This window comes from Dipodomys spectabilis, unplaced genomic scaffold, assembly GCF_019054845.1.
Source record: "Dipodomys spectabilis isolate Male_0828 unplaced genomic scaffold, ASM1905484v1 ptg000241l, whole genome shotgun sequence".
NCBI lineage: Eukaryota > Metazoa > Chordata > Mammalia > Rodentia > Heteromyidae > Dipodomys > Dipodomys spectabilis.
The window spans coordinates 5,706,958-5,720,361 of record NW_024870918.1 but is presented as its reverse complement, the minus strand read 5'-3'; positions in this window follow the sequence as shown (position 1 = coordinate 5,720,361).

The window sequence follows — 13,404 nt, the reverse complement described above, 5'->3', positions numbered from 1 at the left end:
AGGCAATAGACATACATCCAAGGCTGCAGAGACCCAGGGAAAGAGAGCGAGGGGTACCAGACAGGTTGAAAGGAGATAATGGGAAAAGTTTCGGAGGCAGAGAGTAGGGGGAGGGGAGAGAGAGAGGGGAAAAAGAGAGCGCCTTCCACACAGTATGGAAGTACAAAAGACTCCAACCAAAACTAAGCAAGGCCATTTGGGATCATTTGGCTTGCAGGACAACCCAAAGGTTACAAAGAATCTGTGTTGGGTGTGGCAAAAAGAACAAGCCATAAAGTAAAACTGGAGCTAGTTTGTGGAAGGCCTTGAATGCCGGGGCCAGAGTTTGGAATTGATTGCACTCAGAACAGATACATAAGAAGCCTTTACTGGTAGGTCACACTTGTAATCCTAGCTACTCAGGAGGCTGAGGTCTAAGGATGTGGTTCCAAGCCAGCCTGGGCAGGAAAGGCTGTGAGAGTCTTATTTCCAATTAACCACCAGAAAACTAGAAATGGAGCTGTGGCTCTAAGTGGCACAGCACTAGCCTTGAGCAAAATAGCTGAAGGACAGCACACAGGTCCTGAGTTCAAGCCCCACAATGGATAAAAAAAGATAGGTAGATAGATAGATAGACAGACAGACAGACAGACAGACAGACAGACAGACAGACAGACAGACAGACAGACAGACAGACAGACAGACAGACAGATAGATAGATAGATAGATAGATAGATAGATAGATAGATAGATAGATGAGAAGCATTATCAAAATAATGTTATGGCACAAAAGGTCCATGGCTGGAAACAGTAGCAGCTAAAGGACTTGCAAAGAACACAAGACAAAGAGTAGACCTTGATGCCATTCCTTTAGCCCTTTAGACTGCAGTTCTGCTGTCATCCAATCTCCATGAACTAAGCTATTGGAGCACTGAGAAGGGAGAGATGGAGAAGCGGGGAAAAACTAGCCCGAGACTCTGAGCATCAGGATCAAGCCTCGTCTTCCTCTCCATCTCTCCCACCCCCAGATAACTTCTGCTTCAGCAGGACATTCTCACCAAGGTGGAGAAGGGACCACAAGAGATTCTACCATGGAGACTTGGATTTAAAAGAAGGGGAGGCTGACAACCCCAACCCTTGCTTAGGCAGCTGATGCTGAGTTCCTTGGGAGCCAGGAAAGAAAAGAAATCCAATTCAATGCAAGGGAAGAGGGCTGCAGGGCATTGGGCACTGCCACCATTACAGAACACTGTGAAAAATTACTTGAAGTGTCATGAGGACACTTCAAGCAGTAGCTGAGTTTAAAGACACACACACCTCCCCCCCCAAAAAAAAATATATTATGTGATTCAATTTGTATGAAGGATCCCAATCCATATGGAAAGAAAGCAAATTAATGTTTGCCAGAGTAGAAAGAGAGGGAGGATCAAGTGTCCACTCCATGGGTACAGTTTCTTTGGAGGTGATGAAAATGTTCAAACACTTGAGAGTGTTGATGCCACTGAATTGTATACTTTAAATTTATTGTACTGATCAATTTCATGTTAAATATACTTTACCATAATCATTTTCTGAAGAAGGAGCAGGAGGGGGGAGAGGGGAGGAGATGGAGGAAGAGGAGGAGGAGGAGGAGGAGGAGGAGCAACAGCTGGCTTTCAGTCATCTTGTTACTTGTCACCCAAGAGTGGTCTACAAGGAGTGGAGGTCCATGGAGTGGACTTCAGTGATGTGAGAGTTGGGACAAGAGAGCCATTAGATGTGTCAACGCTCCCTTGCTGGAGAATGACAACCCAGGACCTCCGAAGTCACATGCAGGAGCTGAGGGTGGGTGGGGGTGGGGGGTGGGGGGGAGTCATCAGCTCATCAGCACTGTTTTCAAATATTTCCAGAGCTCCCCCTTCCGGGAACAGGGCAATATTGTTCTCCCTGACAATCTCTGGTGTGGGTGAAGCCATTTGGCTACTTCGAGCCAATGACATAGAAAGGCCCACTCCAACATTTAAGTCCTACAGCAAGGCCTAAAAGCGCTTGTTCCCTCTGCTACAGAATCTGCCCCGTGAATCTTAGTCCTTGAGAGATGCATGAGCAGAGCTTGTGCTGACCTGGGGTGGACACACAGGAGGCCTGTGTTGCTCTAAGTCATCTAGACTTGGTGGTAGCATCACATACCCCACCCATTCCAGTCCAGTAGCAACTTGGATGGATCTCCATGTTGGCTGGGGTGTTAGTGATCAAGAAAAGCAAAACGACTTCAGCAGTAGTGAGGAACTATAGATGTGGCCTTTCCCCTTCTAATCTTCTGTTCCTCCCAGCACACCAGAAATGCCTGGTAAAGACAGCAGGCTGGAAAAGATAAACCGTACCCTCCTCCTTGGATTCCCCTTCATGAGCAGAGACGAAGAGATGGGCGTTAACTCAAGACAAGAGATTATATTTTTAACCCCACACACAGATGCATATTTTAATAAGTTAGAATATGTAGAAAGCCAACTGTCCTTGGGATAGGAAAGAGACGTTCACAGACCTTGATCAAAGTGATTGGCCCTTATGACTCATACAACCCCACTGAGAAATAGATGAAATCCTCACTTAGGGGTAATTTGAGGAAGTTTCATAGGGTAAGATTCTCTTTTTCAACTATATCTTCTGTCTTTTCTTTATTTGGTACTGAGGGTCAAAACCAGGATATTGCACTAGGCTAACGCTTTGCCACGAAGCTACAGCCTAGCATGAGCGTAGGGTTCTTTACAAATGTACGGCAGGTTGAAGAAAGCCACAGGGATAGCAGCAAATGAGAGCAGTATTCTGCACTGCCCAAAAGAGGAAAGGTGCAGGGGCTGGGAAGTTGGCTCAGTGGTAAAGCGCTTGCCTTGCAAGCCTGAGGCCCTGGGTTCGATTCTCAGCACCACATAAGCAAAAAGCCGGAAGTGGCGCTGTGGCTCAAGCGCTAGAGCGCTAGCCTTGAGCTGAAGAGCTGAGGGACAGTGCCCAAGCCCAGAGTTCAGGCCCCACGACGGGACCCAAAAAAAAAAAAAGAGGAAAGGTGCGGTAGCTAGATCACAAGACCTGAGTCTCTAAGACAAGAGCACAGCCATTCAAACCAATTGTTATACACACATGCTCATGTGCCTGGTCTCTAGCTGGAGGACTGCTCCCTAGCTATTTTGGAAGGTTTTAGAAACTTTAGGAGAAGGTCACTGGAAGAAGGCTTTTGAAGATGATACCTGGTCCCTGGTCCCTTCTCCTTCCACTCTCTGCTTCCCGCATGCCACAAGTAAATGAATAGATTCCTTTTCTATATGCTCCAACCTCTATGATGGTGGGCCAGCTCATCACAGTCACAGAAACATGGTAGGGAGGAAACAAAGGAGGAGGCAACAATGCTCAATAGGAAATGTACTCATTCCCTTGCTCATGTAACTGTAACCCCTCTGTACAGCATTTTTACAATAAAAAAATACCAAAGAAAGAAAGAAACAAACAAACAAACAAACATGGGGCTGAGTAACCATGGACTGAAGCCTTAGAAACGATGAGCTGAACTAAGTTTGAGTTATTTCTGTTATGTGTTGTGGTCACAACTATGCAAAAGTAACTAATACACCAACTTTGGGCCCATCTAGTTAGGCAATTCCCAATGTCATCTTTCCCAGTCCTGTGGTTTCCAACCAGTGTTCTGATTGGCTGAGCCCTTTGTTGCAGCTGTAAAAAATCTGGCTTTGGGGGTTCACAACATGGTACAGAAATATGGAGAGTTCATCAACAGGAAAAAATGAAGATGAGTCAGAGCCTACCTCTAGGAAGTTAAGATGGCTCCAAAAATTGATTCCAGATCTTTTAGGAAGATTTTTTTTTTATAGTTACTATTCCAAATGGGAACATGCAGGGGAGGAGAGTGAAGGGGAGGGGAAAGGAGGGGAGGGGAAGGGAGGGAAGGGGAGGCTATTTGCCAAGCCTTGTTCCCTAGAGGATGCTTTGCCCAGAGGTAGAAAGACAGGTTTATTTCTGGCTTTATGCATGCTCACAGCAACCCTGGCCAAATTTGTTCTAGTTGTTAATGGTGCATTCACTCTTCATATCTTGCTTGAATCTTGCACCATAGTCAGAGGATAAATGAGAGAAATTCAGAACGATAATAGGACTAGCGACAACAATAACAACACAGTTGTTGAGCCCTTCACATTAAAAAAAAAAAAAAAAGCACTTGCTCTCTTATGCTGAATCTCACTCAAGCCCCAGAGCCACACCTGGTTCAAGCTTTTCTTCCTTATATAATAACTGTGGAGCTGAGTGAAACCCAAAGGGCTAGGACTGAAATCCCCAATCCTCTACTCTTTACCGAATACAAAGTGTAAAATAAAATAAAATAAAAGCCTACACATTCAGGTACTGAGTTAAGCAGCCAGCACCAATTCACCTGTCTCCTGGGTAACAGAGCAGTAATTCTTCCTCTTGGGACCTGCTGCCAATCTCAGTTGACATCCATCAGCCCAGGGAAAGTTATTCAACTCAGGCATGCCCATTCTGAATACTGCCATAGTGACTAATCCAAGAATGAGCATATGATCCAGCCAGAAGCAACAAGGGACAAGGAGACATGTGCAGCAGGAGGGGACAGGAAGAGCCCCACGTTTTTTTTTCCTTTGGTCTTGAACATGGAAAAGGTATATCTAGGGTTGGTGGCTGCCATCTTGCTCCCATAGGGAATGAGGCAATGAAGCCAATGTTAGTGGTAGAGAAGCTGTAAGTGACTCATAGCAGGATCCTGGTGACGTTATTTGAACCTCTGGATGGGGTAACATGTCTGTGCCTTTTGTTTGCTTGAGTCTATTCATATTCTCCCCATCCCTAATCCTGTTCAGGAGCCTCAGCATGCAAAGTCCACACTGTACCTCTGAGCTATACCCCAGCCAGTGCTTATGTAAGTTTGTTTTGTTTTGTCTTGTCTTGTTTTGTTTTTGTTTATTAAATTTAGGCAGCTTGGGTTGCATCATTGTCACTTACAGCTAAACCATCTTGGCTAGTTCAGGTAATTTCTTCCTCCTCTGTCTCATTAGCCATGTGCTGATGAAGGCAACACCATTATGGCACTGGGGACTGGCAGAAGGGCCAGCCTCCAGAGAAAGAGCCACAGGAATCCCATCAGTGAGGTAGAATCACTAGCTCTACTCAGCAGCCTGGAAAAGCTAGAAAAGGTCCCTCTACCCAGATGTCTACCATCGAGTACCCTGTCCAGCTGAGCCTTGTGAGGCCATTATGCACCATAATGAATAACATCCTACACTTAGTAGAAGTGGAACTCTGTTCTTATTTTGTTGTACATCTACATCTGATTACAGCCTGACGATGAAAAGAAGGGTCCTGAGCCAGCCACTAGTGGCTCATGTCTGGAATCCACACTTATAACACTAACCTCTCAGGAGACTATGATCTGAGGATCACAGTTCAAAACCAAGGGAGGAAAGTCCATGAGTCTCTCAGCTCCAATTAACCAGTAAAAAGGCAGGATTTGTGACTCAAACAGTAAAACACCAGCTTTCAGAAAAAGAAAAAATATGCCAAGAGACAGCACCCAGGCCCTGTGTTCAAACCCCAGTACAGGCACAGGAAGAAAAAGGAAAGGAAAGGAAATGGAAATGGGAAGGAAACAAAAGGAAAGGGGAAAGGGGAAAGGGGAAAGGGGAAGGGAAGGGAAGGGAAGGGGCATCTGATAGCAATGATATTCTTTTGCCCTATGCATGAGACACAAGTCTATCCTGGAGCTCAAAGTGGGGCCAGCTTCTTTGAGTCACCATGAGAAGGGACAGCGCCCCAAATTGCAGTTCTGTGAAGAAAAAAGAAATAAGGGGTAGAGATTGGGTAAGATCAAGAACGACAGAGCCACTATTTGAGCATGTGGCCCTGGGCATAGTCTCCTGATTCTTTGGGCCTTTGTTCTGGGCTGGCAAATTGAAGAGGACAGAACTAAAGGCATCAACATTCCCTTCCTACTCTAACATGCTATGACTCTATTGGCTTCCAGCACAAAACAGGAAGACCAAGCAGATCATGTGACGAAGAACGGAAAATTGGTGACGGTGGCGATTGCTCATGCTCATTCATTCCGTGCTTGCTCACTTTGGGAAAGAGATCTTGATGGGACCCAGATGTGTCCTACTTTAAGAAAACCCAAAAACAAAACAAAACAAAACAAAAAAGAAAAGATCTACAAAACACATAAACTTAGGCGGGGTGACACACCAGGTTAGGATTTACTGCAGTTCTCTTTTCTATTTTCTATTTACTTCTAGATCCTAAGATGCAATGGTGTCATTAAATCTGAAGAAATTGCTCTTGAATTCTTCTGGGGTTTCTCTTTTTGTTTTGTTTGAGGAATTCATTCCCCACACTGGAGAGGGCATCACAAGCTGTCTTGTGTAATGAGGAGGGAAGAGGAACTAAGGATTCTTTCCAAGAAAAATGTAGAAAAACAACCTTTCTGTGCGGCAGTGTGCACATAAATCAGTTTTACATCCTGCATGTTTTAATAGCTTCTCTTATCACTTCTGGACCTTATTAAAGACACTTGTACCCAAACAATGGCTTTTCTCCATTTCCTCTGATATTTGTCCTTCGTCTTTGGCATACTCCACAGTGATGAGCATGAGGAAGCAGCAAAGCAACTATATCCACTGGTTCTACAGCCGGGATGTCATCCCCAAACCTACCAGCTTCTAAGAGCATCTGCACAAAGCAGCCTTACTCCAGTCTGGCTTTCAGCACTTCCTTCTACCAGGAGAGTTGTTAGACTCCCTTCAGAGGTCCTACCCCCTTCCACCTGCATCTCAACCTTGATGTCATTTGCTCCACAGGGGCAAAGCCACCTAGGCGTTAGGAACTCTGCCAACATTCCAAATTCCTCCACGACATTGCTCCGCCTCTTCTAGCTCCAACCAGTCCCACGGTCTCCAACCCCACCCACCAGAAGAGTTCAGAGGATTTTCCAGGCCCCAAAAATACATCATGGAGTAGATCAGGGTCCTTTAAGCCCAGCATGTTTTCCCCAGACTCCCTGTCTACCTGGCCTTTTCACTCCTGGAGGCTTAGGAAACACCAAAAGAATACACTGACTTGGTCTCCAGTCCTCTCAGGAACTCTTCTTTGTTTAGCAGAGTGGCCCTGGAGGAGAAAGTCAATACATAAAACAGTGAGAGTAAAAGTAGGACATAGACATGGGAAAGGTTTATTAAAGAAAAGCAGCTTGATTGGAATACGCGTCATCTCCATACAGGCTTGGAAATCACAAAATGGCGGCCCATGGATCTACTGCGCAAATGCGCTCCTTGGCATTCAATCTCCTCACAACTGAGAAACTCTGCACGGGATTCCTAATGTCTGACCTCCCCCCATCAAACATCAGGAAAGATTAATTTGGCAACAACCAACCAACCAGAGTCAGGTCCACAGTTCCCGTGAGAGTGGACGCTTGCCTGGTCTCGGTTTCTGCTGCTCCTTGCTGTGTATTGGGCCTCTGTCTCCTCCAGCACCAATCTGCCTGCCTACACACAGGGGGCCATCTCGCCACTGCCCGTCATCTTATTCAGTTTATACAATTGCCTAGAGCAGGTGAGATGTATGTGCTAACTTCCTCCCGTACCAATCAAAACAACAAGCAAAAGACTCCCACACGTCATAATGAAGCCATTTCTGGGTTGTGGGTTGTGGAGGTAGCTCCCTGGTAGAGTCTAGCATGACAAAGCCTGTGTTCAATTCTAATCACTGAAAGAAGGAGGAAGAGAAAGAAGAGGAGGAGGTGGAGGGGACGGAGAAGGAAGAGAAAGAGGAAGAAAGAGAAGCAGTAGGAAGAGAAGGAAGAGATAGAAAGAGGTTTGAAATTCATGTTCCGTGGCATATAGAAAGCCAGTGCTAAGTAATGATGACTTTTTTTAAAAATCTATGTTTTCTTTTTAGGTGTGTTGTGGTGGTGGTTGTTGCATTATTTTCTGATCAGCTCATACAACTACAGCACATTATCAATTCTTGGGGAGATTTTTAGTTTCTGGTGAGAGGCTATAGACTTTAGAATTGCTTATGTAAGCCCCAAGTGTCAAGGGAGCTTACTCCTGGGTTGATTCTATTGTGTCCCCAAGGCTGTACACTGTCCCTAATGTGCCCTGAAATCACTAACTTCTCAAGCTTGATGGAGGCCAGGAAAAAGGGAGGCAAGCTCACCATTTTCCCACTCCTGACTAGAAGAATAAAGTTCTTGCCAGATCTTTGAAGTCTAATGATTCCTGGGACATATGCAGAAGGGAAGGTGTTATTCTTTCTCAAAAAGGATCCTGAGCTTTATTTATGGAACTAGTGGAAATGGAAACTCTTATTCCTAACAACTTTGAATTAAATAATGCTCTTGCTCTCTTTTAAGATAGCTCTCTTTTTTTCCGAACTTTTCTGAGAAAAGGTCACACTGTGTAGTCCAGGTTGGCTTCAAACTCAAGATTCTCAGTCTCCCCCATGCTGAGCTTACAGGTATGTGAGGTCTCCACTCTTAGCTATAAAAAGGCCTGTTACCTGTTCATCTCCTGCATATCAGTCTTACTTCTGAACAGACCTCTGTAATCAGGGTTGTCAGAAAGTGACTAAAATTATTTTCTCATGATGAAGACTTATTTAAAGAAGGCAAAATGCCCCTCAGGCAGAAGCAGCAATTAAGCAACAGGGACACCTTCCACTGGAGAAGTTCCAACCCTGGTCTCAGCCAAGAGAGAATCCACATGTGGCCTTAACTGAGACTAAATACAGGCACAACAAGTCATCTCAGGCAGCCTCGGGACATTTAAGGTGAGACAGTCACTTAATCCAAGGCATCACCTGTTCTGTTAAAAGTATTTAAAAATGTTCCCCAGCCTCAACTTTGGGGACTCACAATATTCCAAGAATCCAAGACTAAATATTGGAGGAAAGGAAAAATATTCCTACTACTCACTTAGAAATGTTTGATTATTCCTTCAGCCGGGGCTGAAGATGAATACTATATTGTGTTCCAAGATTCCTACACGTGATTGTTCTGTTCGGTCATTTCTTAAATGAGGTGTGGAGATCAAATCTCCAATTGGGAACCAAAAGGTTGTTGTTGTTCTCTGTTGGATTAGATCTCAAAGTAACTTCAAGGCTTCAAAAGCACTGTGTGTGTGTGTCTGTGTCTGTGCGTCTGTGTCTGTGTCTGTGTTCTGGTGCTGGGACTTAAACTCAGGTCCATAATTCGCTAATCTTTTTCACTCAAGGCTGGTGTTCTAGCCCTTGAATCACACTCCCACTTCCAGCTTTTTCTGGTTAATTGCACATAAGAGTCTCTCAGCTTTGTCTTCATGGGCTGGCTTCGAAGTGTGATACTTGGATCTCAGCCTCCTGAGTAGCTGGGATTACAGGTGTGAGTCACTGGTACCCACTTATTAAGTTAGTGTATGGAATGAACAGAAAGTTTTAGTCTCTAGGTTCTAGCTGGTACTTATTAAATGTCAACTGATTGATAGAGTGACTCATTTATAAGAATTAATCAGAGAACAGATGAAGGGCGCACTCAGCAGCCACCACCCACATGCTGCATCATTAAAGGAAGATGATAGCCCGTTCCCTTTCCTTGTCACCTACTCGACACCTCAAGCAAAACACAGCTTCTAAGTCCACTGTAAGCCTATGAGCACATTACCGTAAATCCTGCTCAGCACAGAGTCCCATCTCCTCTCAAGCAAGGCTGCAAAGAAAACTACTTGGGGAATGTAAACTAGTACCACCACTCTGGACAGCATTCTGGAAGTTCCCCCCAAAACTACACATAGACTTTCCCTATGACCCAGCTGTACCACCCCTGGGCATCTATCGAGGATATCACAAGCCAGAATACCATAAAGACACTTGCACACCCATGTTCCTTGCTGCACTATTCACAACATCCAAGATACAGAAACAGCCCAGATACCCTACAATAGATAAGTGTCCAAAAACTGTGGCACCTAGACACAATAGCATTAGAAAGAACAATAGTATGTCATTTGCAGGGAAATAGGTGGACCTAGAACAAATCATGTTAAATGAAGTAGGCCAAGCTCAGAGACAAACAGCATACGTTTTCTCTCATATGCAGAAGCTAGATCTAAAATACACCAGCACATAATAAATGTATACAGGACTCTGGACATTCACCCACATGGAGACCAAAGGAGGATACTCTTAGGGGAGGAACACAAAGGTGCGATGTCTATGTACCTCTGATCATCATATCAACTAATATTTACCAAAATGAACTCCAGGAAATGGAAACAAGAAGTTTTTTCTAAAAAGAGGAGGAGGAGAAGAGGGAGGAAGAGGAGGAGGAGAAGGAGGAGGAGGGGGAAGAGGAAGAGGAGGAGGGGGAAGAGGAAGAGGAGGAGGAGGAAGAAGAGAAGGATAAGAACTCAGGCAAAGCACTAAGGACAGGATACAAAGCAAACAACAACAACAAGAAAAGTCAGTGCTCACTGTGACCTGGGAAACCATTTGACTGTCTTTAATCTTGACCCTGAAACTAACCTGTGCTAGAAAAGGAAATCCATAGCCGGGCGCTGGTGGCTCACGCCTGCAATCCTAGCTGCTCAGGAGGCTGAGATATGAGGATCATGGTTCAAAACCAGTTCAGGCAGGAAAGTCAGTGAAACTCTTGTCTCCAACTAACCACCAGAAAACCAGAAGTGGCTTTATAGCTCAAGTGGTAGAGCGCACACCTTGAGCTGAAGAGCTGAGGGACAGCGTCCAGGCCCAGAGTTCAAGCCCCACAACCAACCAAAAAAAAAAAAAAGGGAAATCCGTCTAGGCCAGTTAGGTTCTGCAGAACTACTTCAGGACAGGTGCCAGAACCATTATTGACTTGCAATTAAACATGGAGCATGAAAGTTGTCATCAACAGGCCAAACACTTTGCATTCTGGGTTAAAGAAGCTCAACTGAAACTGTCCTAACCCAACGGGATGGAACTGGCTTTAAGCTACCGTATTGGCTGGATCTGAAGTATTCAAAAGATGCTGTGAAGTTAGTTATCTCCACCCCTCAACTCTCCATTCAACCGGGCCCTCTCTAAGCGGTGATAATGGTACTCACAGGCTCATGGCCTACCTATTTAGCAACCCCAGATAGTTCTAGCAAGAAAGAACCAGGGACTGACTCCCATGGGACCAACTGCATTAAGATCCCCTCTCTCATCCAATACTCACTAGCCTGGCCTCTAGCACAAGTCCTCTTCTCTCTCCTGGACTTCTCACTCCTGGTCCACTTACACTTACCTCAGGGGAGAGGTATTCAAAAGAAAACGGGGTGGGAGGGGAGGGTTGGGTTGGGAATGTGACTCAGGGGTAGAATACTTGCCTAGCATGTGCAGGCCCTGGGTTTGATCCCCACCCTCGCCCCACCCCCTCAGTGGGAAAGTAAATAAATAAGTGAAATATTTCCTGGCAGGTGAATGGACACTGAGTATCAAAAACAACAGCTCTGCGGGACACTGTGCTGGTGGGGTCTGGGGATCCTGGAGTTATGACATTTGTTTTTACCCTCCTCTTCATCGCTGAATTGATTTCCAATGTCTGGGATTTAACCAGCAATTTGAACAATCATTTTTTTTTTTTAATGAATGAATTAATCCAGCTGAAGGCATAAAACATGACCACTTAAATATTCTCCATTGTTTGGTGATATTCTTTTTTTTTTTTTTTGGTCGGTTGTGAGGCTTGAACTCTGGGCCTGGGCACTGTCCCTCAGCTCTTCAGCTCAAGGCGAGCACTCTACCACTTGAGCTACAGAACCACTTCCAGTTTTCTAGTGGTTTATTGGAGATAGGAGTCTCACAGTCTTTCCTGCCGGGACTGGCTTTGAACCGCTATCCTCAGATCTCAGCCTCCTGAGTGGCTAGGATTACAGGCGTGAGCCACCAGCGCCCAGCTTGTTTGGTGATATTCTTAAACGAAAAATATATAATGCAAAGGTGTGGAAAGACAGAAGAGAATCTGGGGAAGCTCTAAGAAAGAATGAATAGAGGAGATGCACAGCACAACGCTAGGATCAGAGAGGCACCACCCATCCAGGGGTGGAAAGAAAAGCTGCCAGCCTGAGCTTCCTGTAGAGACGTGGGCAGGGTGGGGCAACTGTGATCTGGGATGGCTGCCGAGCTAGAACTTTCCCCTGTGGGTCCTAGCCGGACATTGGGCCTTGGAGAGGAAAAGGAGGAATTCTGTGTGGGGCAGGATGAGTGAACAGTGCCAGCAAAAACCAGAGAGTGAAGATGATGCCAGAGCTGCCTTGGAGAGCGAAGCCTGGGGTGGGAAGACCTGCAGGGTGGCTGGAGGGTTGGGGTAAAGGTGGAAGCCCAGAGTTCAGGCCAGGTGATGAATTCCTAAGTGACCAGAGTCACAGACCAAGCCCAGAAGCCAGTCCACCCTCTCACTATCCCCGCCCACTGCGCTTCCGGGCTCCTATTGGTTATCTGCCTTCACTTTTTGTTTCTGTTGGCTTTGCGGTTTGTCTCTCTGTTTGCTTGTTTGTTTTTGGCGTCTATCACTGAATACATCCCCAGCCCTAACATTATTTGAGACGAAGTCTCCCGGTGTAAGCCAAGGATTGCCTCCAGCCTCAATTTCCCAAATGCTGGGATTAAAGGTCTGTTCTACCACACCCAACGGGTCTCCACTTCCCAAAATCGTATCCTGTACTTGATGCTTGTAAACTGAAAAACGCTCCGCTGAGAACAGCTGTACAGAGGACAGAGAACTAGAGCAAGCTTTGCTAAGAATCACATAAAGAGTACCCGGATATGATCAGCTGTGCAGGACTCCAGTGGGACCAAGAAGGATACTCTAAGGGGAGGGAGGAACACAAAGACGCCATGCCTATGTGCCTCTGATCATAGAAGATAATAGTCATCGAAATAAACTCCAGAAAATGGAAACAAGAGGGTTTTTTTTCTTTGTTGCTATTTTTTCCTTTTCATTCTGTCTCCTTGGTTTATGTGTCTTTTGGAGAGTAAGGGTGTACACAGACATGGAGGGATAAAGGGTACTCACTAGACACTATGTTGAAAATGAAGTATCTATCTTGTGGGTGGGGATGGGAAGGAAAAACTAGGAGAGAAGAGGGAAGAGTGTGACATTGCGCCACAAGAAATTTACTTGTTACCTGACTTATGTAACTGAGACCCCTCTGTACCTTACCTTTATAATAATAACTGTTTCAAGTTTTTACGTTTAAAAAAAGAGAGAGAGCCAGGTGTCAATGGCTCACACCTGTAATCCTAGCTACTCAGGAGGCTGAGATCTGAGCGTGGTGTTTGAAGTCAGCCAGAGCGGGAAAGTCAGTGAGCTTATCTCCAATTAACCACCAGAAAACTGGAAGTGGCACTGTGGATCAAATTGGTAGACAGCAA